Source organism: Dermacentor albipictus, chromosome 8 (genome assembly GCF_038994185.2).
Source record: "Dermacentor albipictus isolate Rhodes 1998 colony chromosome 8, USDA_Dalb.pri_finalv2, whole genome shotgun sequence".
Lineage (NCBI taxonomy): Eukaryota > Metazoa > Arthropoda > Arachnida > Ixodida > Ixodidae > Dermacentor > Dermacentor albipictus.
The window spans coordinates 35,661,955-35,688,243 of NC_091828.1; the positions used below are offsets into that span (position 1 = coordinate 35,661,955).

General features: G+C 50.1%; 1 pseudogene; it reads right to left on the minus strand.

Moving 5' to 3' along the window:
• LOC135901496 (monocarboxylate transporter 11-like) overlaps positions 1-25,823 on the minus strand; it is a 96,015-nt pseudogene extending 70,192 nt beyond the window's left edge.
• Positions 25,824-26,289: the final 466 nt, after the last annotated feature.

Sequence of the window (26,289 nt, forward strand, 5' to 3'; positions counted from 1 at the left end):
GCATGCGAAGAAACGCCCCGAACATGCACAGAGAGCACCATGGCGTCGAAGCACAAACTGGAAGAGCGCGAGTGTGGTTGCGAACGCTACATTGATCTCGACGGTGCGGCGCCTGTTGTGCCACAGGGAAAGGGCAAGCGCTAGACATGCGAAGAAACGCCCCGAACATGCACAGGGAGCACCATGGCGTCGAAGCACAAACTGGAAGAGCGCGAGTGTGGTTGCGGACGCTACATTGATCTCGACGGTGCGGTGCCTGTTCTGCCACAGGGAAAGGGCAAGCGCTAGACATGCGAAGAAACGCCCCGAACATGCACAGGGAGCACCATGGCGTCGAAGCACAAACTGGAAGAGCGCGAGTGTGGTTGCGGACGCTACATTGATCTCGACGGTGCGGTGCCTGTTGTGCCACAGGGAAAGGGCAAGCGCTAGGCATGCGAAGAAACGCCCCGAACATGCACAGAGAGCACCATGGCGTCGAAGCACAAACTGGAAGAGCGCGAGTGTGGTTGCGGACGCTACATTGATCTCGACGGTGCGGCGCCTGTTGTGCCACAGGAAAAGGGCAAGTGCTAGGCATGCGAAGAAAGGCCGCGAACATGCACAGTGAGCACCACGACGTCGAAGCACAAAGTGAAAGAGCGGGAGCGCGGCCGCAGACTCTACATTGATCTCGACGGTGCGGCGCCTGTTGTGCCACAGGAAAAGGGCAAGTGCTAGGCATGCGAATAAAGGCCGCGAACATGCACAGAGAGCACCACGACGTCGAAGCACAAAGTGAAAGAGCGGGAGCGCGGCCGCAGACTCTACATTGATCTCGACGGTGCGGCGCCTGTTGTGCCACAGGAAAAGGGCAAGTGCTAGGCATGCGAAGAAACGCCGCGAACATGCACAGAGAGCACCACGACGTCGAAGCACAAAGTGAAAGAGCGGGAGCGCGGCCGCAGACTCTACATTGATCTCGACGGTGCGGCGCCTGTTGTGCCACAGGAAAAGGGCAAGTGCTAGGCATGCGAATAAAGGCCGCGAACATGCACAGAGAGCACCACGACGTCGAAGCACAAAGTGAAAGAGCGGGAGCGCGGCCGCAGACTCTACATTGATCTCGACGGTACGGCGCCTGTTGTGCCACAGGAAAAGGGCAAGTGCTAGGCATGCGAAGAAACACCGCGAACATGCACAGAGAGCACCACGACGTCGAAGCACAAAGTGAAAGAGCGGGAGCGCGGCCGCAGACTCTACATTGATCTCGACGGTGCGGCGCCTGTTGTGCCACAGGAAAAGGGCAAGTGCTAGGCATGCGAAGAAAGTCCGTGAACATGCACAACGAGCACCACGGCATCGAAGCAGAAAACGAAAGAGCGCGAAAATGGTAGCGGACGGTACGTTGATCTGGATGGTGTGACGCCTGTTGTGCCACAGGGAAAGCGGAAGTGTTGGGCATGCATCGAAACGTCGCTATCATGCCCAGCGAGCACTATGGCGTCGAAACACAAACTAAAAGCTCGCGAACGCGGTAGCCGACGCTACATTGACCTAGATGGTGTGACACCTGTTGTGCTACAGGGAAAGCGCAGCTGGTAGACATGCAAGGAAACACCGATGACACGCCCAGCGAGCACCATGGGATCGAAGCATAAACTGAAAAGCGCGAACGTGGTCGCGGAAGCCGCGTTGATCTCCATGGTACGGCGCTTGCTGTATCACACGGAAAGCGCAAGTCCCAGACATTCAAATAAACTCCCTGAACATGCACCGCGAGCACCACGGAGTCGCAGAACAAACTGGAAGGGCCAGAACGCGGTCGCTGCATTTATCGCGATGGTTTGACACCTGTTGTGCCCCAGGGAAAGCACAAGTGCTAGATATGCAAAGAAACGCCGTGGACATGCCCAAAGAGCCCTACGGCATCGAAGCCCAAACTGAAAGAGCGCGAATACGGTCGCGTACGCTACACTGACCTCGATGGTGCGGTGCCTGTTGTGACACAGGGAAAGCGCACGTGCCAGACATGCAAATAAACTCTGTGAACATGCACGGCGAGCACCACCGCGTCGAAGTACAAACTGAAAGAGCGCGAACGCGGTCGCTGCATTGATCTTGATGGTGGGATGCCTGTTGTGCCACAAGGAAAGTGCAATTGCTAGACATGCATGAAACGCCGTGGACATGCCCAGCGAGCACTACGGCGTCGAATCTCAAACTGAAAGAGAGCGAACACGGTCGCGAACGCTACGTTGATGTCGACGGTGTGACGGTGATACCGCAAGTGCTATGCATCGTTTTATACATCAGGTGCAACGCTATGGAACCTACGCAAGTAGTGCAGTCTCGAAATTTTATCTCTCTGGGCATTTCATCTGTGTTTCACTGTGCACTAGCGGCATTCGCTCGTGCGAGCCCGCACGTGAGGCTGCCGCGACGGGCTGCCAACATGTAACAACGAAAAGCGAACTGATAATAAAAAGCCTGTTAGCATCAGAAAAAGCACATGGATTGTTTGCTTCTAAGGGCAAATTCTTATTTGCATTCAGAACTGACCTTATATAAAGAGCATTTTCACAAGAATTGGTCTAAAGATCAGCCACCGCGAAAAGCATCTCCACCCTCCACAGTGTTGCACCTGATGTATGAAACGGAGCATAGACATGCAAACAAGCGCCGCGAACATGCACAGCGAGCACCATGGCGTCGAAGCACAAATGGAAATTGCGCGAACGCGATCACGTACGCTACATTGATCTTAACGTTGCGACGCCTGTCGTGCCACAGTGAAAGCGCAAGTGCTAGATATGCAAACAGGCGCTCTGAACATGCACAGTGAGCACCCTGGCGTATGAGCAAAACACTCTGCCCGAAGGTCACATTTACGGTGGAAACGAGGCTTCTTGCGTGGGCCGATCTTTTGTTATTATTTCACTCTTTTCCTCTTTCTGTTTGTGAAGATTTAACACAAAAGACGCTCGCTGCCGGCGTTTTGTTCCATGGCATTTTTTTTACTGCTGTCATTCTCAAAATTCTGAGGAAACCCTTTGTAAAGGCTCTGAGAAAATGTGCGAGCAGCGTCAGTGCCGTATAGAATGCTTCGCGGCCTCCTAGAAACACCATCGATTTGAAGAGCTGACCCACTATGGTTGTACGTAAAATAAAAGTTTCTATACCTGGCGCCAACTTTCTGTGGCAATGCAGCCAATGCTACGGATTCGAGTCACGTATTTTGCTAAGCCCCTGCATGCAATTCCTTACCTAAATAATATTTACGCTGTGCACGTTAAATAGAAATGGTACAGCAAGTAGAACTCTTTTGATGCAGCTTAATAATATATAATCAAGAAAAATGTTGGCGTGTCCCAGGAATTTTCTTGCACGCTATCTCATGCTTTTTGATTTTCTGGCAGCTGCATCTCTTTTCCATCACCTGTAAACGAGTATGGCGTCCCCGGGGATATGCCTTCCCCGAATTGACATCGCCTGCCGACGCACGTGCACAGCGTTCCATCACCCCAGCCGCCGTGCATCTGGGGCAAGATTTGTTGAAAGAAAACTGTCCGCGCAAAACCAAGAAAGTCATGTACACTTTTAACTCACAAGTACGCAAAAGCGACCCGCAGCTTGCTGTTACAGACGGTTGTCGGAAGGTGGGCGAGCTAAGGTTAGCGAACGCAGTGTGTCCCGGATTAAGTGAGACGTACAGTGTGGCACCTTGAAGTTACCGAAGCGCAAACGGCCGCGTCTGCCAGCCACACACATGAATGCCATAACCGGAAGAACTAGACGGAAACTAAGTTTTTCCCTAGCCACTCCACGAAGAAAAGTGCACCAGTATTTCATGCGAAAGGAAATTCCTTGCTTGAGATGTGACCAATGATAATGACATGGATATGCGTAGTTTTTTTTTTCTACGCACAATGCAAAGACTGCTGAATGACAATGGGTTTTCGCAAACGGAAGAGAAACTCTGCTCTCCTCTGCTCTCCTCGAGTGAAAAGAAATGATCTTGTGGCGGTGGCAGTTCCTGCATACCATACGGGAACTTGGCACCCGAGAAGGTATGTGCGATAATCGACTCTTTTTGCAAGGTTGATAGTGTATGGACGAATTAGTGATTTTTTATTGCCCCTTAAACTTGAACCTTCAATTGTTCCGTAAAAATATTTTTTTCTAGAGGCTAAACACGCAAACAGCGCTTGGCTGTAATTCGCATAAAAAGTAGTAGCGTCCCAACTGTCGCTGCTCCCAGAAGCGCTGTGTCCACAAACGCAAGCGTTCTTGCTTGACGTTGTTGCTTATTGGTTGGAAATGTTTTTTACTATGCCCTGTTCTAAGAGCACATGATGTTTTTCTTCATTTGCTTCGCATGGCTTGTGATGCTCAATTTTGTGTAAATGGCATTTCTAAACAATGATGAATGCCTTTGTGCTGTCTAACGCGGGGGACTGCCGCTTAATGTGGGGGTCTGCCGCTTCGTCAAGCTGTCCACATGGCAGTTTTTTCTGCATGCTCCTAGCGTCATGTACTGATGCAAATAAACATAATTGTCATTGTCGTGGTCACAGTGAGGTGCGCTGTTTATCCTCATGGAACCTACATTGAAGTTAGCGTTGCAAGTGGTGGCGTTTTTTGTGGCCGCATGTCGTGCGTCACCGCATTTCGATGCTAGCTGCGCTGCTCTACCCAATCACCTGGCCAGCGTTGCACGCTGAGCTCAGTAATATGCTTCGCTTATTGCGTCTCACGAACATGCAGCGCCTGGATATTGCTTGATCATAGTAGTTCAGCAGTGCAAATTCATTCATTCCTTCGCCCGTCTCGCGAAGTCCGCATCGCGAACGGCGTATGCCTGGAGCCATGCTTCAATCCTTTGCGTTGTTTGTTTTTTATTTGCAGGAACATATACTACTTTGACGAAGCTTGCGTCAATGCCAGACATATCAAGGAAAAGGTCTGGGAGGACCTGAACGTCGTCACACGTGAGGCCTTCGCGCACCCGGCGGCAAAGGTGGCAGGCTGATCCTATTGCACGTCGGTAGCGACGATGGCTTCGTAATTTATGCTTGCCTCATTTTCCGAGCAGTGGGAGGAGCTCGTGACTACCACAAAAAAATGGATGGGCCACGGTGCGAGAAGTGCTTCTCTGAGCAGCTTCTACCAAACATCAAACCACGCACCGTTATAGCAGCGGACAATGCACCCTACGAGAGTGATCACCTCGGGAATCTACCGACAGCGTCAGCACGAAAGGTTGACATTCAGACTTGGCTAACCGAGAAAGACATCGCATTTTCTCACGGTCAAATGAAGCCAGAGTTGCTTGAGCTCGTCAACCAACAAAAGAAGATGTTTGTAGCCAGTGGCGCAGATGTGGTTGCTAAGGCTGTCAGTCACGACGTCGCGAGGCTTCTTCCATACCACTTTGAGTTGAATCTGATCGAGCTAATTGGGAGTCAAGTGAAAGGTTCTGTAGTGGCTAACATTACCGCATTCATCATCAGAGCTGCCGAAAAGTTGCTGCAGGAGACCATCAATTTTGTAACGGCACACAAGTGGCTTAGGAAGAGTACTTCTAGTCAGAAGATCGAAGAGAAATTCTGGCTGCGTGACACGTCATCGACGCAATCCTCGACAAGCTTTCAATTTTACTCGTATCAGATACGAGCAGGGAGAGCGATGCCAGTGATAGCGAAATGAGCGGAATGGAACAGCTGCTGTGAATGCAGGCTCGATCCGAGAAGCGTTCGCAACATTGTGCTTTGTCCTTGGGCTTCTGCGTGAAGCTTTTACTAATGACGCGGCATATGAAATATTTTACCTTGACATTTTACGTGCCAAAACCACAGTAGGATCTCAAGGAACAGCGTAGAGCTCCACCCTGGAACAATGTGCGCCACTTCGTTTTCCTTTGAATTTTGAAAGCTTCCCCTTAGGCTTAACCAAGCTGACGTGCAAAATACGTTAACAAATGCGTTCTTTGACGTACACCAAAATTTAATTGCACCAAAACTCAGCCGCAGTGATCGAGAGCGCACAGCTGATAAGCAGTCGTGGTGGATGCAGGACAAGCGCATTTCGATGGTGAACATACCAGTTGTGGGTATAGTTATGAATAGCTCTGGAATGCTGCAATCATCTGGAAAGAAAGTTTGTACAAACAGAGATGTTGACTTTGCTCCTTTCAATCAAGCACATCGCATGGCATGCCGCGCATTGTATATTTAGAATGGGCAACAAAGAGCATAGTCGAAGGCATTTTCCGAAACTTTCCGAAATAGTGTATTTTGGATAAAGGTTCGACGGAAGTTGAGTTCGTACAGCGGCGATCAATATGAAGGTGATCGCTCGAGCGGCGACCGAGGAAAGGAGTAGCGCCACGTTACGTCCTCACCCTCCGCGGCGAGGGGAACATCAAAGTAGCTTCCCTCTCTCTTTTCGCTGTTCCTTCAGCTGCTGTCACTCCCTTCTGGCAAGTCCGAATTTTCGTATTTTTTACGCGTCAGCAGACAGATACGCACGTGTCGTAATCTTGTGTATACTGCTGGACCGGACGCAATCAATTGGAAGTTAATCGTGGGAGCGTCAACCTATGCTTGAAAAAGCCGTCTTGCGCGGCATTTTTTTATCTTTCAGGAATAAAGTTACGCTATCTTCCGCTGCACTCAGGCTCTTCCACAAAGAGCGGGCAGTCTTCTCCGTAACGATAGGGTCAGGTTTCACTTTTTTTCTTTAATTCCTCATTTGCACTGCACACTGCCGCATCTATTAGCTCTGCGAGGGCAGCACATATTGCAGCTCCCAGCTGATCGAAATTATTAATTCAAAAGCGATACATGAGTAATCGGCAGGCGAAAGCGGCGGACGTGGCACGATCCAGAAAAAAATACACCGAAAACCGCCCAAGGTGGTCGGTCATGGGAATGGAAAGGTGTTTTCTCTAGCCCATTGCTTACGTGGGCTCCGATACTTCGCTATAAGGGATAACTGCACGCCTGAATTTCGGTTAGCAATAGAGCGAATGGAGGAAACTCAAAAAAGTGAAGGCATGATCTATGTCATTCTTGGGGGGGGAGCGGTGGTAATTGAATACCGATGATTGGGATTATTTAAGTCAACCGATTAAAGATAAGATACTGATCTATGACATCTCGAATCAGCACTTTCACATTAACAGCGCGAAAATAGTCTCAAGTGCCCCCTGTTGCAAATGGGTCGCAAGCGCCAAGGGTAGCGTTGGCCTGGCGGCCTGGGGCACAACTGGAAGCATACGAACGTCCCGGCAAAGCATGACTCGACTGCTATAAGAGCAACTTGTTTATTCTAGCATCGCAAAAGAGCGGCCGGTCAGGTCGACCGAAGTGGAGAGACGGGAGAGCACGCTACTCGACGGAAGAATTCGGAGCCTCTCTCTTGGCGTCCGGGGGCAGCTGCTTTTACACTCTCGGAGTTGAGGCCAAGAAGGAACGGCTCTGGTTGGGCGCACGTGACGGCGCCGTGCGGACACGTTGAGACTAGAAGGTGACGCATCCGCCGGGCCGGCGCCGGTCAGACCTCCTCGCTTCACACTTAGGGAGCTCCTCTCACCGGCTGCCGCGCTTTGACAAGCGTGGGCACCAACATGCACACACACACACACGATGACACGTGGCATTGAAACATGCCTGGACGCGCATGGCAGGAGGCGTTGCGGCAGCGCTGAACGGGCCAAAATGTCCGCCGCTTTGAATGAAGCCCCGGCGTTCGTTGCATCCGCGCCGGCTATACCGCGCGTCGTAGGCGAAACGTAACAGACCGCCCCGCCGGGAGAAGGAGATCCCGATGGTCAGGGGACTGCATCCGCTGTCCGGCGGGATGTCGCTCGATGATGCTCATAGCCGAAGTCGGTCGTCCTTCGGTGTTTCTTGAGCGCTGCGCACAGCGAAGGCCTCGTTCTCACATTCAGGTTCACACAGGACACTGCAAAGTGACTTCGGGAGAGTTGCCATTTTTGTTCTCGTTCCCAGCAAGCATTAGAACTACGCCGAAACTCAACCGCTCAGTCAGCAGGCACGACACAACCCTCACTAAGCCATGCCAGGCTCTTTCCCCTTTTACACTCCTGCCTAGTTCCTTACAGTAGTCTAGCAGCACTCAGAACGCGTCCACAAATTGGAAAATGTCACTAGAAAGCACGTCATGACTTTGAAACACTAAACAAAAGCAATATGTTAAAAATTCTGCCTCAGGAAGAAAAACATCAGTAACAAACAACTTTGAGGCTGATTCCTACGTTAGGGGCTTCGACTTAAGTCATCGGCGTTACCGTTGAGACTCCCCTTTTTGTAACGCACCTCAAAGGAAAGTTGTTGCAAAGCGAGGCTCCAGCGCAGGAGGCGGCCATTTGTGGAAGAGATAGTCTGCACCCATTGGAGAGGGCAGTGATGCTTCTCGAAGCATGCGAAGCGGAGACCGCAGCGAGCGACCGTACACCAGCTTAGCTGGCGAAAACCCGTAGCCGCATGCGGCGTGGTCCTTAATGCAAACATCACCCCAGGCAGACACAGCTCCCAGTCAGTTTGTTGTACAAACCACAATGCTCTCAACACGCGCTTCATGACGGATTGGAGCTTCTCAACGGAATTCGACTGTGGGGGGTACACTGAGCTGTGTAACAGCTTTACCGCGCACCTTTCGAGAAAGGCTGTCGTCAAAGCGCTAGTAAACACTGTGCCCTGATCTGACTGGATTTCCGCAGGAAAACCAACTCGCGCAAATATGGACAGTAGTGCATTGACTATCTCAACTGAGCTGAGTTCTTTAAGCGGCACTGCTTCAGGGAACTTTGTCGCTGGGCAGATCACAGTCAAAATGTGTCCGTACCCCGTAGCTGTTACCGGCAGAGGTCCCACTGTATCAATAACGAGCCGTCTAAAAGGATCCGTAATGATAGGTACCAACTTCAACCGCGCCCTCGATTTGTCCCCTCGTTTGCCCACCCGCTGACAGGTGTCACATATCCTCACAAAGTGGTCTGCGTCACGAAAACGCCCTGGCCAATAGTACTCTTGCAAGAGATGGTCCTTAGTCTTCTTAACTCCTAGGTGTCCGGACCACGAACCCCCATGCGACAAGCGCAACAGATCCTAACGGTAGTACTGAGGCACGATCAGCTGATCGAACTCCACTCCCCTGCGGTCTAGATACTGCCGGTACAGGACCCCACCTCTTTCCACAAAACGAGCATTTTTCTTGGTGATACCTTCCTTGACATTGCAGCGTATGTTTTCTAGGCTGCCATCCTTTTTTTGCTCGGCTATCAAAGCCGACCGGCTGACTTTTAGCAGCCTATTAAGTTCGTCTGACGTAGGCGCGATGAGCAAATCTGCAGATAGCTCCTCTAACTTTCCCGTGTCGGGCATTTCCTCTCCAGTATCTGGTCTCTTCAACGCTACAGGCTTAATTTTATTCAGTTCGGACATTCTCTGAATATCAGCTCGCTGCGCCTCTGACCCTTTCTCATTGTTCGACAACGTTGGCCCAGCAACTACCGCCTTTGCAGCGAGCTCCCGAACTTTCGATCTGGTTATGGCCTGAACGCTAGCCTCATCAAACAAGAGCCCCTTCTCGCGCAGGAGGTGATCGGACCTGTTCGAAAATAGGTACGGGTACTGGGGGGGGGGGGGGGGGGGGGGGGCAGCATAGATGACACCGCGGCCTCCGTCTCAAGTGCTCCTAAAGGTCCTTCAATAAGCACTTTTGCTACAGGCAGACACACGCTATGAGCTTCCACGGCTTGCTTGATCCATGCGCACTCGCCCGTGAACATATCGGGTTTTACGTGAGAAGGGTGAACTACATCCATTGTAGCTGCGGAATCGCGAAGCACTCGGCACTCTTTCCCGTTCACGAGGAGGTCTCGCATACAAGGCTCGAGAAGCTTCATGTTCTCGTCAGTGCTGCATAATGACAAAAACACAACATTTGTTTTTGTTTCCGGACACTGCGCCGCAATGTGACCCGGCTTCTGGCACGTATAACACACGTGCGCTTGCCTCGTCTCGAACCGCTTTCTGCGTTCGGCTTCGGCTGCCGTCGTCTCCTTACGTTCGGTCGGACTGCTTTCACTCGCACCCGCACTACGTGTGTCCCCCCTTGCTCTCATGTGCGTGAACTTCGGCCTCTCAAATTTGGAGCCAAATTCACCCTTTTGACCGTCCTTAGCTCCGCGAGCCCGACCCGTCACAAATTCCTCGGCTAGCTCAGCGGCTTTAGCCACCGTACTAACGTCTGGCCTATCCAAGACCCAGTACCTCATGTTCTCTGGTAACCGACTATAAAACTGTTCCAGCCCGAAACACTGCAGAACTTTCTCATGGTCACCAAACGCTTCCTCTTCTTTGAGCCACTCCTGCATGTTTGACATAAGCCTGTAGGCAAACTCTGTATATGACTCACTTCTGCCTTTCTCATTTTCCCGAAACTTCCGACGGAACGCCTCCGCTGTCAGCCTGTAGTTTTTTAGCAGACTCGATTTCACTTGTTCGAAATCCTCTGCCTCCTCTCTCTTCAAGCGAGCGACTACGTCGGCCGCCTCGCCGGGTAACAAAGTGAGCAAGCGCTGTGGCCACGTTTCTCGAGAGAACCCCTGCTTCTCGCACGTTCGCTCAAAGTTAACCAGAAACAAACCATGTCCTCTCCAAGCTTAAACGGCCACATCAGGTCAGTCATTTTGAACAATACTCGTTCTCCTGCACCGTGTGCCTGACTTCCATTACGAGCGCGTTTCATCTCTACCTCGAGACGCTTCATTTCCAAAGCGTGGTCGCGCTCTTCTTTTTCTTTCTGCTCTTTTTGTTCGCGCTCATCTTTCTCTTTCTGTTCTTGACGTTGGCGCTCATCTTTCTCTTTCTGCTCTTTAAGTTCGCGCTCCTGTTTCTCTTTTTGCTCTCTAAGTTTCCGCTCCTGTCTTTTTGCCCTCTCCTCAATGGTCTCAAGGCATTCCGACAGCTCGTCATCCTCAACTTCTGACTCAAGAATAGCCCTTAGCAGTTCTGGTTTTCTGAGTTTGTCTGAGACATCCTGACCCAACTCTCTTGCAAGCTCCAGCAATCTCGGTTTGCGGAACGACTTCAAATCCATGGCTGCTCTGAATGCTGCTTTCTCTACTGCCTACTATTGTCTTACCGCAAACTAACCCGGCAGCAAGGACAACCACAATTACCAGATCTGTTTCTGACACTAACACAAGCCTCGCAAAACTCAGAAGAAAAAAGTCCCGCACTCACCAAACCTCGCAGCCAAGAATTCAGCTTGGTCGTTTCGCTGCAGGCAACCAGTCATCACACAGGGCTCGTTGCACTGCTCCCGGATGGTCGTTGTGATGCTCGGCATACAGTCGACCGCATATCTTCGCTGGTGGCCTCCATTGCCGCGATCTCACTGCTGGCAGACAGTTGTTGCATCTGGGTCGCAAGCCCCAAGGGTGGCGTTGGCCTGGCGGCCTGGGGCACAACTGGAAGCATCCGAAGGTCCTGACAAAGCATGAGTCGACTGCTAACAGAACAACTAGTCTATTCTAGCATCGCAAAAGAGCGGTCGGTCAGGTCGACCGAAGTGGAGAGACGGGAGAGCACGCTACTCGACGGAAGAATTCGGAGACTCTTTCATGGCGTCCGAGGGCAGGTGCTTTTATACTCTTGGAGTTGAGGGCAAGAAGAAACGGCTCTGGTTGGGCGCACCTGACGGCGCCGCGCGGACACGTTGAGACTAGAAGGTGACGCATCCGCCGGGCCGGCGCCGCTCAGACCTCCTCGCTTCACACTTGGGGAGCTCCTCTCCCCGACTGCCGTGCTTTGACAAGCGTGGGCACCAACTTGCACACACACACACACACACACACACACACACACACACACACACACACACGATGACACGTGGCATTGAAACCTGCCTGGACGCGCATGGCAGGAGGCGTTGCGGCAGCGCTGAACGGGCCAAAATGTCCGCCGCTTTGAACGAAGCCCCGGCGTCCGTTGCATCCGCGCCGGCTATACCGCGGGTCGTAGGCGAAGCGTAACACCCCTTATCATTACGGTGCCCTCTACTACGCAATTTCTCTGTCCTTTTCGTCACTGCCTTGTGTACCAGGGGTGACATCTACTGCGCCTTCATTTTCCTGTAACTACAATGCTACAATATTGTAATACCATCAACTGTTTCGGTGTTTAACACTGCCGTTCGCTTCTTCTTTTTGCCTGCAGCCGCAAAAGTTGCTATTAAAGAGGCAAAACGAATTAAGGCATAACATTGATCAGTATTTTATTCACTGCAAAAAAAGGATAATTTTCAGCACGCTGCAGTCATCCATAACATGCAACATAAACTCTGTCGATAATGCCCGCTTCAGACGTGCATTGACTTTCTATCAATACATGATAGGGTGCCCTCCTTTCCTTTGGAGGTCTTCAATTCTCCTGGGCAAAGATGCATAGAGTGACTCTGCTATGACCGGTCTCCTTGAATGCGATTCGATTTGCCTTCTACCACTTGCCGCAATGTTTCTGGACTCCCTGTGTCCGGATGCATGCGAGCCAGGTTAGCTTTTATAATCACCCAAGTGTTTTCAATTATGTTGAGGTCCGGACTCCGCGGTGGCCACTGCAGCTTTGCGATGGGAGCACACGGGAGAAGAATGCTGTTACAAATTTCTGTGTAAGCTTCAGCAGTCAGCCTCCCCCGAATGCGGTACAACAGTCCAAGACCTGCGTAGCTGGTGGCACCCCACACGTTCCCAGAGACACGTTTGCTGGCAGCAAAGTTCAGGACGTATTCGTCATCACACCTTCCGGAACCTCGGTCTCCTCGAATGCGATTCCATTCGCCTTCTAGCGCTTGCCACAATGTTTCAAGACTCCCTTGTGTCCGGATGCATGCGAGCCAGGTTAGCTTTTATAATCCCCCAAATGTTTTCAATGATGTGGAGGTACGGACTCCGCGGAGGCCACTGCAGCTGTGCGATGGGAGCATATGGGTGAAGAATGCTGTTAGAAATGTCTATGTATGCTTCTGCTGTCAGCCTTCCCGGAATGCGGTACAGCGGGCCAAGACCTGCGTAGCTGATGGCACTCCACACGTTCACAGAGACACGCTTGCTGGCAGCAAAGTTCAGGTCGTTATCCTTATCGCACCTTCCGGAAAAGAGAAAGAAAAAGTCAATGTTGAAATGCGCAAAAAGCATGCGCATTTCTATCTTATTATTTTTCCTGGACCCAGAGACCCTCCAGACGCGGAGGCGCTGGTTCCAGCAAGTGGAGAATACGGACTCGTCGCTTAATATAACTTGCTGCCATTGGTGCGACGTCCAGTTTCTGTGACGGTTGGCAAATTCTAACTGTTTCTGAAGGTAAGTTGCTGTAAGGAGGGGCTTCCTTGCGGGTACGTGACTCTTCAGACTTGCCTAATGAAGTCGCCTTCGAATAGTGGTCGGCCTAACATCAGCGTCGAGCTGCTCGGCATTTTTTTTTTTTTGCTGTTGTGAAGGGGTCTTGGACAGCTGAAGTTACAGAGAGGTAGTCTTCATATTCAGTCGTCTTCCTGGGCCGGCGACGATGAAGGACATCCGCTACACGGTTCTCTCTGAAATAGGCATTGAAGGTATGGTTTACAGTTTTCTGTGGACGGCCTACCATGACAGCAATTTTTTTCTGAGAGAAGCCTGCCTTTCCTAGACCGATTATTTTGCTCCTTTCCTCCGCAGTTAACTGCCGTGGCATACTGGGGGCGACTGAAGGCGGGAACAAAAGAAACGGCATTTATTTGTCACGAAGAGGCTCTGATAAGTCTGAAATGCTCGCCGGAAGCTGCAAACTGAGGACGCCCAGTGACTTTTCTTTTCTTTGCATTACCAGTCCGGCGCATGTGGGCCGTAGAAACAGCGACATTGCTATCAAAACCTGTGACGGCAGAAAGATCCGCCCCTGCTAGATCGGCAAAAATGAAAAAGAAATGATATACAATTAATGCAGATAAACCGAAGCCCAGAGAACAAACACAGGAAAAAGGTGGCGAGGGAGTGATAGGGGTGACGGTTGTAGCCCGGAAGAGCCTACGAGGGAAAGAAGGCAACGCAATCTTTATCGTCGCAGTTCCGATATCGGCCGCTATGCAGCTGGAAAGGCCCGCTGGTCGATGCTCGCGCGATCACCTTCATATTGATTGCGACTGTACGTAGCTACGACGGCGATTCCTTAAAGGTTATGGTTACTTGCGAAAGACCCGCCATGGTTGCTCAGTGGCTATGGTGTTGGGCTGCTGAGCACGAGGTCGCGGGATCGAATCCCGGCTACGGCGGCCGCATTTCGCTGGAGGCGACCTTAACACGGCTAATATATATTTACCAAATGCATGCACAAAAGCAATCACCAAAAACACCCATTTGCGAAAGGAGCCGGTGCAACCGAAAACCGAAACCTCGAGCGAAAGGTTCGGACTACTTCGCGCTGTAATACATGTGCATATGCTCCGCCCCAGTTGCGTTTACTGGACTGCCACAGAAAGTTGTCGCCAGGTATAGATGATGACTATCAATGTACGGCATGGAGGAAACATACAAAATAGGAGAGGCCTTGCCGTCACGTTTTTGAGGCCGGAAATGCAGCCACGTTTGTGTACCATCTTCATTTGTGCCTCCAATCAGATCGTCGGTACAGATAGGCGCGATCTTTGAACTTGCATTGCTACGAGCTGCCGGAGGTTTGTGCTGCCGAGGCGCATCAGAAGAAAGCCTGCGAAACTTCTGTTACAGTTTTATTGAAGCAGACGCGCTCCTGTGCTTTTCCGTGGCACGTTGAAGAAGATGACGAAGACGGGCGTCGTCAATACTTGAGTGTGTCGTTTGCAGACTGGCACTCGCACTCACAGACCCAGAACACATCTTTAAAGCTTACACACCATGCTCCGAAGTCAGCTTGTGTTTTCAGCGGCCTAGAACAACAGCAAGAGCTTCAGGAGTGCGGTTGCTATGGGAATATTAACTTTCGGGGTACCATTCTCAGTGCTGCTCTGTGAAAAATAGCACGTGACTTCCGCCACACTTTCTCGAACACGTCCCTGCTGGCTGGGGCCTCTCCTACGCTTTTCGTCCTCCATGATGTAAAGGCGTAGCCGGGCACTTCTAGAAAGTCATTTGCTTTATAAGATGAATGATTAGCTTGAAGGCGCATATTTTTTGCAATGACGATATTGAGGTAGCGTTTCCTGCTTCATTGCATATTGAAAACGCCCGTCTATATAGGTAGCTATAAAAACCCTGTGGCCCATCTAACGCGGGTCCAACCAATTAAATATAACAGTGCTATCAGGTATGACGATGGCACCAACAATGTTTTCCGATCAGTTGCCTTCCGCACACTGGTGAATTCTTTGTTATCATTGATTCGATAATTATTTCATATGGATTGCCTAAACTTATTATTACATAATTGCGTCAGCCTGCATGTTAAACTGTGCATCGCATTCGGAAACACCATATTCAGCTGTTTTAAACACACTACATTTTCCTCACCTGTGGTTTTCGCTCGTCAAAGTTGTTAGGGAAATCGAGAAACAGAATATGAAGGGATCGATGGGGGCGAAATGCGAAAACACCCGTGCACTTAGATTTAGGTGCACGTTAAAGAACCCCAGCTGGTCGAAATTTCCGGAGTCCTCCACTATGGCGTGCCTTATAATCGGAGAGTGGTTTTGGCACGTAAAACTCCATAATTAAAAAAAAATGAAGGGCTGATAGGCTGGCACGTTTCACTTGCGCGACGGTAGTGCTTCCAAAGGGGTTTCAAGGAGTCATCACTCTGCGATTGACTTCGTGACTGCGAGATTTTGACAGGGTGAGCGCGTCACTTTGGCTTGCAAGCAATAGCGCATAGTGCGACAATAATTTCTTTCCCTCGCTTCTGTGGTATTTGTTATCGTCGGCGTATGCCAGTGCGCAGTGATCTAACAAGCGGAGGGGTGTGGCTGCTTTTTCATAGCCGCCGCCAACACCTGCACCGTCGCCTTCTTTATTTATCGGGATCGGGATGTCGGCAGTTAGGCAGTGCTGATTCATTTCAACCCATGTTTAAGACAGTGCAGCCGCGCGTGGGGCGCATTTGTGTATTTTTTTCGCGTATTCATTTCGTACTCTTTTTCAGATTGCGCCACAATTTTGAAGCACCGAAAAGATAACCGGGGGAATTATCGCGAGCTGGAAACTATTGAATAAATATTTCGCAATGTGATGTACACTTTACCATTCAGGCTCACGCAAGTAGCCAATTAATATTGTTACGATAGGTGCGTTTTTTAAAGATGAATTGATGAGAAGGGACTGCGCCGACACCGAGCCGCTGCAAAGACAAGCGCACTTCGTTATTCTCTTCCTCCGTTCTGCCTGTACTTTCAGCGTAACACTCTTCCCTTCATAGACGAAGCCCGCTGGGCGAGTAATTGTCACGTCCACTCGGAGTCACGGGTATGACAGCTTTTCAGGCTGGCGACATGAGCAAGCAGCGTCTTCTTAGACGGGTAGCCATTAGAAACGAGACCAGCAATCAAATAGGTCACAGCATTTGGGCGATCAGTGATGACGAAAGTCCCGGTGTAACAAGCAAGAAACTTCTGGCACAGGCCGCGCTGGCGAAGTAGTGTCCAAAGCCATACTACGGCCCCTTTGTCGTACGACACGTTCTTATGGCGTGAGTCGTAGCTGATGGAGTAGTCCTGGGATGCCAACGTACGGAGCTGAGCTATGCGGCGCGCTTCCTCACCGAGGCAGAGAGTCTGTCCAATAGAAGAGTCCGCATGAGGAGTAAAAGGTAGAATGTTTTCAAGGAAGCTGTCTGACATAAAGAAGATAGAAAGGACTGTAGCCAGTAGTTTCATGCTTTGCAGTGTTTAGGCGTATGTGGTAAAAGGGAATATATCATCGCAATTTCTGTGCCTGGAATCGACGCAGATCGAAAGCATGTCGGTCAAAGTTCTGTTAGTACCCTCAGCGAAACCATGTGTCTGCGGGTGAAACGGGGACGCGTGGCGAAACTGGCACGCACAGAGACACAACAGTTCTTCGACTACGTCGGCCACAAACTGGCAACCACGATCGCTCACAATAAAATGACGGGGTCCATGACACAGCATAACGGAGGACAGGAGGGAGCTTGAAATATCAAGAGCCGTAGCCGATGGCATCGCTGCCGTTTCAGCATAACGCGGCAGATGGCCGACGTAGACTATAATCCAACGGTTGTTGCTTGTTGAGCGTGCCAATGGGCGGAGAAGGTCCACTCCAACCATTTCCAAAGGAGATGACGGTGGCACCCCAGGGTGATGGAATCCGACCAGAGCAGTATCAGGGCGCTTGACTTGCTGGCACTTGTTACAACTGGCCATGTACTTTTCTATATCCTGTCGCATACTAGCCCGGTAGAATAGGTTATGAATCCGCTGGTATTTTCTGCTAAAACAGAGGTGCACAGCAGTCGAGTGGTCGTGCATGGCACGGGGCACATGGGTTTTCTCAAATTCTTGGGGACACCAAGAGGAGGCGGATGCCATCAGCCACATAATTCTTCTTCTAGAGCAGGCCATCTTGGATGACAAAGCAATTTTTACATGTTGGTTGAGCAGGTGAGGCGAAGAGCGCATCCAGGCTGCGGTCGTCACGCTGCTTTTCCTGGAAAGTGGCTAGGTCGGGAAAAAGCATGTGGTCGATGACAGCCACAAATTCATCGAAATAGTCGGTGTCACATGCACTTGTTGGTAGGGGGAGCCTCTAAAGACAGTCAGCGGCCGCATGATGATGTCGACCACTCTTGTAACGGACTGCAAAGTCAACTTCCTGCAAATGTAGCACTCATCAAGCAAGGCGGCCAGACGCGTCGCGGAGACCAACCAACCAACATAGTGAATGGTGACCAGTAACACTTGTGAAGCGGCGTGCGTAGACATATGGGCAGAGCTTCAGGACTCTAAAGACAGCAGCAAGACACTCTTGCTCAGGGACGGTGTAATTTTTTTCGGCCTTGCTCAACGACGGCTGGCATAGGCAGTGGCATGCTCGGCGTCACCAAAACGCTGGACGAGGACGGCGCCGAGACCGATTCTACTCGCGTCGGTGTGCAAATTTGTGGTGGCAGAGGGGTCAAAATGGCGAAGTAGTGGTCCAGTAGGGAGCAGGAACTTCAGTTGACGAAACGAAGAATGGCAATCAGCTGTGCACATGAAAGGGTTATCCTTGCGCAGCAATGAAGTCAGAGGGTAGGCAGTATCGGCATAGTTTGGCACGAAACGTCGGTAGTACGAGCAAATACCCAAGAAGCTCCTCAGCTGGTGTTGTGAGTGCAGTTTAAAGCAGCTAACTGCGGCGACCTTCTGTAGGTATGGTCGCACCCCCTGCTTGTCAACTAGATGTCAAAGTACTTGCGCCTCGCGTTGGCCAAAGTGACATTTCTTGGACTTGAGGGTAATGGCAGCTTGTTAAGGGCACGTCAGAACAATGTCCAGTCGACGGTTGTGCTCTGAAAAAGTGCGGCCAAAAATGACGACGTCGTCTAAATAACACAAACAAACCTCCCATTTGAGCTCACGTGGTAGTGTGTCCATATACCTTTCAAATGTTGCAGGCGTGTTGCACAAACCAAATGGCATGAGGTTGAATCCATCTGGGGTCACAAACGCGGTTTTCTCTTTGTATAGGTATGTGCCAGCAGCCCGATCAGAGGTCTACAGATCAAAGGTAGGATGCAGAATGAAGGCTGTTGATTACGTCATCGATCCGGGGAAGTGGTTACAGATCCTTTTTCGTCCCATAATTGAGACGCTGGGGGTCGGCACAAAACCTCCAGGACCCATCTTTCTTTTTCATGAGGATGACCGCCGAAGCCTGAGGACTAGATAAATCTTGGATGACGCCATTGGCTAGCGTGTCGCCGCCCTGTTGAGCGATGATCTTGCGCCCTGACGCGATCACGCGGTAAGGCTTCTGCCTGATGGGATGCGCCGACCCCGTGTCCCTCCTGACGCGAGCCCGCGTAGTTGGAACGCGAACTTTGTTAGCGTTTTTCGCGAAATCAAATAATAACGCATGCTTGCTAAGGACGCTGACTAGGGCTTCACGCTCCTCTCAAGACAGTGACTTGTTAGTTCAGGGACACCGTGGTAAGCCCCGTGTTCTAGGGATTCGCGTGACGTGTTATTAGTTAGAGCGTCTATGCTTAGACTGGTATCCACTTCAGAAGAGGCAAGTCGCATACCGCCGGGTAGCTTAACAGACTGGGAGGCTAAATTTGACACCCACAGTGTAGCTTTTCAGCAGGTCGCAGAGAGGACGCATTGAGGTACGAGCACATTTTTCTTCACAACCATCGAATGCACAGGCCAACAATTGCATCGAATGTAACGCCATCGACACCGCAAGCAGCAACTCGAACTCTGGATAAGGAATGTTCTGGCAAGGCAGCATCTTCAATGACGGCGAGAGCGTGTGAACAGGTAGCATGTTGGTCAACAACAGGAGACTGGAAAACCTCTCCAGTACCGCAGTCCACAGTGGCACCGCACTGTTGTTGAAAATCGAGACGAAGAATTACGTTGTGGGTGGATTCAGCAAGCTCTGCAAGTTCGGCTCGATGTACGTTATCAGAGAAATAAACGTTCGCGGTGCACAGTCCAATAGGTCGGAGCAACTCTCCACTCACCGCACGAAATGCATCAGCGTTATTCCATCGAAAAATCACTTAACGGCCTAGTCGGGGTTTGAAATCCAGGATTATAACGGATACACATGCTCCTATGTCCACTAAGGTCAACGTAGTGACATTGTCCACTAAAAGGCGAATCTTGTTATGATACATGGTGACTGGTGGAGGCGTAGGGGCGCGTAGTTCATGATGACTGGCGGCTTCGCCTCCATTCGTCACGCCACCTAGTTTCCCGGCGGTGGTGACGTGAGACGTCTTCATGGAGATGGAGATCTGCGCTGGCGTGAACGCGGTGACGTCAAGCTCCGTACAGAAGGCTGGTGAGTCACTACGGCAATTCACCTGGTGGTTTGTCCTGCTATCGGAGTCAGAAGGCCAGCGTGTCCCCTCGCCGTACCGATTGATAGGCTGATTAAAAATTTCGAGATCACTCATGGGACGGTGGTGACGTGCGACGGTGATGAGGACATAATCAGGCGACACGACCGCGAACATCGCGTTGGAAGCAGACGGGGCGCTCACGGCATGCACCGAAATCGTCAGTAGCAGGATAACTGGCATGGCCGTCCCACTCTTGAGAAATTGCAAGTGGTATGACTGAGTAACCGTCATGTAACTTATAACTGGGATGCGCGCTGTTAGTATGGTTCGGCGCTCTTGAACGAGGAGTGAAGTTATAGGCGTCTATGGAGGTGCCGTTGATGGACGTCTCACGGAAGACACAATGAGAAAAGGGCTCTCGAGCCCTCGAAGTCGAGAGGGAAGCCGCCTCACGTCCGTCGCGCTCTTCGCGCACCATTTGCTGAATAACTGATACAAGGTCGTATGGAGCTGTGATCACGTCAACACTGGCGACACTTAGTTATGTTGGCCAGGCGGCCGACTTTCCATTGTGATACGCCGAGCTTCCAAGGCTTCAAATGTACGGCAGTACCGAATGACGTCACTTAAAGAGTCCAGACAGTTTTTTTCCGGTGAGGAACTGGTACACGTCCAAAGGGATTGCTTTTAAAAGATGGCCAACTTTGTCCTCTCCTGTCATCTGGGGGTCCAGGGCATTGAACAACTTGAGCACTTCCTCGATGTACGTCGTGCAGGTTTCGCCGGGAACTTGGGCTCGTTGCATTAGGGTTTGCTCTGCACAATTCTTCTTAGATGCCGGATCTCCGAATCACTTCTTGATTTCGTCTACGAACTTTCCCCACGCCGCCATGCTTTCTTCGCGGTTTTCATGCCACACAGACGCGGTTCCCTTGAGGAAGGAGGCAACGTTGTTAGGCTGGGCGGTGGCATTCTAGCCATTGAACCGACTTGCGCGTTAGTAAAAGCTGAGCCATGCTTTTGCGGCCAAGGTTAGTGGTTTCATGTTGGGGTGCCATGGGTAGCTGGAAGAAGGTGGCGGATTGTCACCGTCGGAAGTCATCTGTGATGGCAGACCGGCAATTAGGCGACTTCGGCGAAGCTCCACAGATTGCGCTTCTGCGGCCGGTTCGTCGTCGCTCTTGGGGGCGCCGTTTTACCCCGCACCGTCCACCAAAGCTCCTACAACGGGGTGGGTTTATTTAAAAATAAATTGATTAAAAAGGACCACGCCGACACCGAGCTGTTGCAAACACAAGTGTACTTCGTTTTGCTCTTCCTCCGTCCATCCTGTAGCTTTAGCGTAACAACATGAATTTAGGGAAGCACTTTTGAAGAATTAGGAAATTAATGAAGACGCCGAAAAAATCTACATTGTGCGCAAGGCGACGGCTAACAGAGCCCCATTGTTCTTTGAGTCGAGTCTCGTAGCCTCCATTTTTTTATGTAAACAATTCACCCCCCGTTCACTGGGATACATGGTATAAGCGAATTCGTCATACAGGTGTTGTCTCCCTTCCCGGCGAGGATGTCGACAGAATTTCTGCTCTCCTACAGGCCCCACAGGTGCAGAGGATGAAGGGGGAATGCGAGGGCTGCCCTTCCTGAGCGCTCAGCCATAGCATCTACACATTCTGATAACCCATATCTGTCATGTGACAGCGCGTCTGTCAAAGAGCTATCAGCGCAGCGAATTAACTACAGCGGAACTTCGAGTGCCACTCGCATCACGTCAGGCCACGAACTCGCACCTGTCGTCCGCTGCAGTTATGGTGGTGTCCGGGCGTCTTGTGCAGTGTTTCCGTTTGTTCGCCCAAGTTCCCTAATCTTGTATGCTTTGGCGGTCGTCTTACAAATATTTTTACGACGTCTTCGCTCGCGAAAATCAATTTCAAGAGCTTTTTGCTAGACGACAATACATTTCTGAAAGGTAACGCTACAGCGGCAGCCGGAAAGGTCAGACCAGTCCACTGCAAGTCTTTCATGTGCGGATTTAAGCTTTAGGGTGGTAGCTGTGGTGAATAATAAAAGCTTAACAGCGGAAACAGCACATAAGAATCCCGTTAGGATATAATACCTGACGTGATGAAAGAACCATCTCACGAACGCTGGATATAGATAAATTCCACAACATTTACCTTGATTTTATAGCGCTAAAACATATTTGCTCGAGACACGCAGTTCATGTTAAAATTTGCCATTTTTGCACCTCTTCACAGTAACGCTTCACGGCAACACGAGAACTTAACACTGTAAAATAGGGTCTATCATTAACACTTCCTTCATTACCTGCTTATTATAACTAAACTGTACTTCACAATTAATATTAAATGGCGGTAATTTGAAGTAAGGTAATTGAGAGGCTCACATTGGTTTGCCGCACACGAAAAGGAAAGTACCAAAATTTATTCCCTTTTCCGTGCTACACGTTAAACTCATTTGAGCAATTCACTGATGATCTGTTTGTAGAACTGACACAGGCTGCTCGGCGCAGATGTTCATGTGAAATGTGCCTTTTGGAACGTATAGCTGCAGTCAGAAAGAAGCCAAAGCCTCATTAAGTAGCATTGCTCAAGATATCATTATTTCTTGGTGTAGGTCAGAAAAGTGAATTCATCTGAGTCTCGCGGTGTCTTGCATAGGAAGCGGGCACGCGAGGTTTCCTTTTGCGCCTTGACGAAGCGAATAGCTCCCAGTTTGTATAAATAAACAACGCCGCATCGAGACGTGGCAAGACAGAAGGTGTTTGAATTTTCATCGTCGAGGCAGCCTAAGCTATGCTATTTTGTCTCAAGTATACTTTAGGCATTGCAACTGGCGCTGTAAAAACTGCATCATGGTTTCAACTCGAAGTTGCAGGAAACAGATCCATATCGAAAATAATGTTTGCCTCGCCATAACGGCAGTTGGCTGCGTCTGTTGCGTGAGGGGTATGCCATATTGTCGAAAAAGACTACTGAGGACCACTGTGAATGCGTCATTGATACATAGCGCCAATCGATTGGGTCTTGATTTTAATTAAGAAACATTTCTTTTAGGTAACAGATGTTATTGCATTCGGGAAGTTTGTGCAGTAGATATTGAACATGACGCACCATCGTGCTAACAGCCACGAGAAATGAGTTTTCTGGGTGCCTGTTCCAGAGAATGTTGAAAGATAGTAGCAAACTTTTTTATATGAAGCGCACCTAACTCATCCTTTTACACAATAATGAAGTTGCCCCATTTGGTTGTAACAACTTGGCAGAATAATAAGAATCATGATGAAAGCTTCAGTTGGCAGAGTCCTAACGCCGATTTATATTGTTAACACCATATACCAAGATTTTTCTTCTATGAGAATGTGATGTCCCTCATACGGAAGAGCTAAGGTCTTTAACGAAGCATCATACACAACTTCGTACGTTGAATTTTCAGACATAATTTTTACGCAAAATTGATGGACACACACGGTGCATAAGGGCAACTCAAGATCAGTAACCCCTTCAAATCTACATGGCTTGCGAAATCCAAGCCGCGGATTTTCTCGGCTCACGTGCATTTAAAGTAAAAACTTTGATTCAGGCAGATAAGCAGAAATGAGTCGACATATCCTTCATCAAGTACGGCTCCAGCCACCGATGCCCCAAGCATGCACGAAGGAACAAGTGCGCGTGGTACCCGAGTGAGCCGGAGCGAGCGGTGTCCTGTCCCTCATGTCAGTCACAAGAGGGCTGCCTAACATTTCGGTGCTAATACCTGTTTAGCTTCGGTGACGAATGTACCCTGCTTCTCGGTTGTACGAGAGTACCTGCTATGTCATCAGCGTATTTGCATCTGCGATGAAAGTGCAAACACCACTAACCACCACCAAACCTGGCGGAGGCCTCGAGAAAAGCTATCCGCACTATAACAAAACTCAAACTTTAGTTGTGTGCAAGTCATACAAATCATGCTAGCGTTTGCCTGGCGTTATTTTGACATAATGCAAGAAGCAGGAGCAGTTTGTATCCTGCCTAAACGTATAGAAGAGCCATGCATGAACCCATGCGAGAAATTTGTGCATTTCCCTTGGTTGCCCAGTTAATGGCCACGTTAAAAAAGTCCTACAGAAATTCCGACATTTGGCTACTAGTGTGCAAGCGTTGTTTGCTCGGCTATGGCATCGGTTTCGCTTAATTTAGCTAGCTTGCTTCACCCAGTTTATGCACGTCTACTCATGTCGTTTCTGGAGGTAGAGAATAAGTAGCCTTTTGTAGGAGACTGGGAGGTTTTCTTGCCGAATTCGGCCCCTTCAATACAATCGTACCAATTGGGGCAGAACGCCGGGCACGAGTGAGCCTCGACGGAGCATGGTGGTCGGAAGGGAAAATCACGAAAGAACACTAGCTGCCGCAGTAGCGCGTGAGGCGTTGCGTGAGGGGAGAGTGCATCGCTGCGAAGCCATGTCACACTCGCTGTCACCCTCACAAGCCTGTGTTTTGCACGCGGTCCTCGTCCACGCATGCTCTCGCCTGCGTTCTGACTGTGTCTAGGTAAGGCCCAATGAAAATACGCCAAGCATCTGGACGTGCTCGCTTGCCCGCAACTTCGTAAGTCGAGGGACGCTCAAAAACGTTGAATGGGACAATGGGTCGCACCAAAATGTCGAGTTGGCCCATACCCAATTTTTAAGTTGGCCAAACGCCAAATTTAGGTAGATCCACCCGCAAAAGTCAAGTTGGCCCAACCAGACATTTGAGCTGTAGCAATTCCCAAATTTCAAGCTGGCCCACCCCGAAAAGCAAGTTGGGTCACCCTCCAGCCCCAAATATCAATTTGACGCACCTATAATTTTCATTTGGAACACCCCCAAGTTAGAGTTTGCCACCTCTAAATTACAATTGCATCACCTCCAAATTTTAAGTTGACCAACGCGAAATTCTAGTTGGCCCACCCATACTGTGAGTTTGCCCATGCGTTTTGTAAGGAGCCACATGTATCTCTATCACTATTCTCTTTGCAATACTTTTCGGTTTAAATTGTTCCTTATCACTTATAAAGCTGCCACTCATCTATCTTTACACTGTCATACCTAGTAAATGTGTTACCTTGGCAAATTACGCAGTTTTTTGCAGATGCAAGGCATTACAATTTTCGCCTGACGTGGCTTGGGTACTCGCCAAACAATGCTTACGCATTAAAAACTGCTCGTGTAGCGCTGGAGTGCTCAGGGTCCATAGAAAAACGGTGCACCGTAAATACTTCGCAATAACCGCCTGCGGAGAACGGTAATTAATTCTTTAGAAAAGTTGATGCGCCATTTAGTATAGCCTTTGTCCAAGCGTTTATTTACCTATGTTGTGCATCGCACGACCTTTCTGAGGACCCTGCAGAGCTCAAGATTTGCAATTTATTGCAAGTTTTCCCTGGATGGTTAGTATTTAGGCATAGTCGTACGTGATATAGTCCTCGTATACACAAATAAATACCACAAAAGAAGCTTGGTTTTTCGGAGCCTGCAGCGAAATGAATCTCCAGTGAAGTCCTAATTAAATTCGACGAAGATTAGTTCGTTGTTAATCACGTACCTCCTAATACTGTGAAGGTACCCGCCAGGGACAACGGCCACGAAGCCTCATTTCTGGTTGCCCCGAATGTTTCCATGATTCCGTAAAAGAAAATGCCAGCCATACGGGGCGTCGCCATGGCCAGGAACAACACCCAAGCACAGAAGAAGGCTGTGATCCAGCTCCGCCGAGAGTCGACTCCAAACAGCGGGTCATCCTTAAGCCGCATTGCGCTCACCATGACGCTCGCCGCATGAAAACTTGGTAACCGCGACTATTTCAGGCTCGGGAGTGCATCAAAGCCACTCGCATTAAGCAACCACCGTAGTGAATCAAGAGGTGCTGTCTATATTCCCAGTGTTCACTGTTGAGGTGTGATCATCACTGGGGAAGAAGCGCTTGTCCTCTTAGATAATTAGTGGACCACTTCAGGAGGGCCTCTTTGATTGCGGTGCTCACAACTTCCGTTGTAGACGATGCGACGTAGAAGCAGCTTGTATGTGGACTGCGCTCAAGTTGTGCCCGCCTCTCCGCAGCACGATCAATGTGTCCTTGGCCGAGCTGCAAGAGGTTGGGTCCAGCGAACAGCTGCCACCGTTACTCAGACTGCAAGCCTTGCAACAGATAAACATACTCTTGAGTATACGCTTTCGCATTCTCTGCCTTATCGCTGCCATTCTCTCGCACAGCACGCA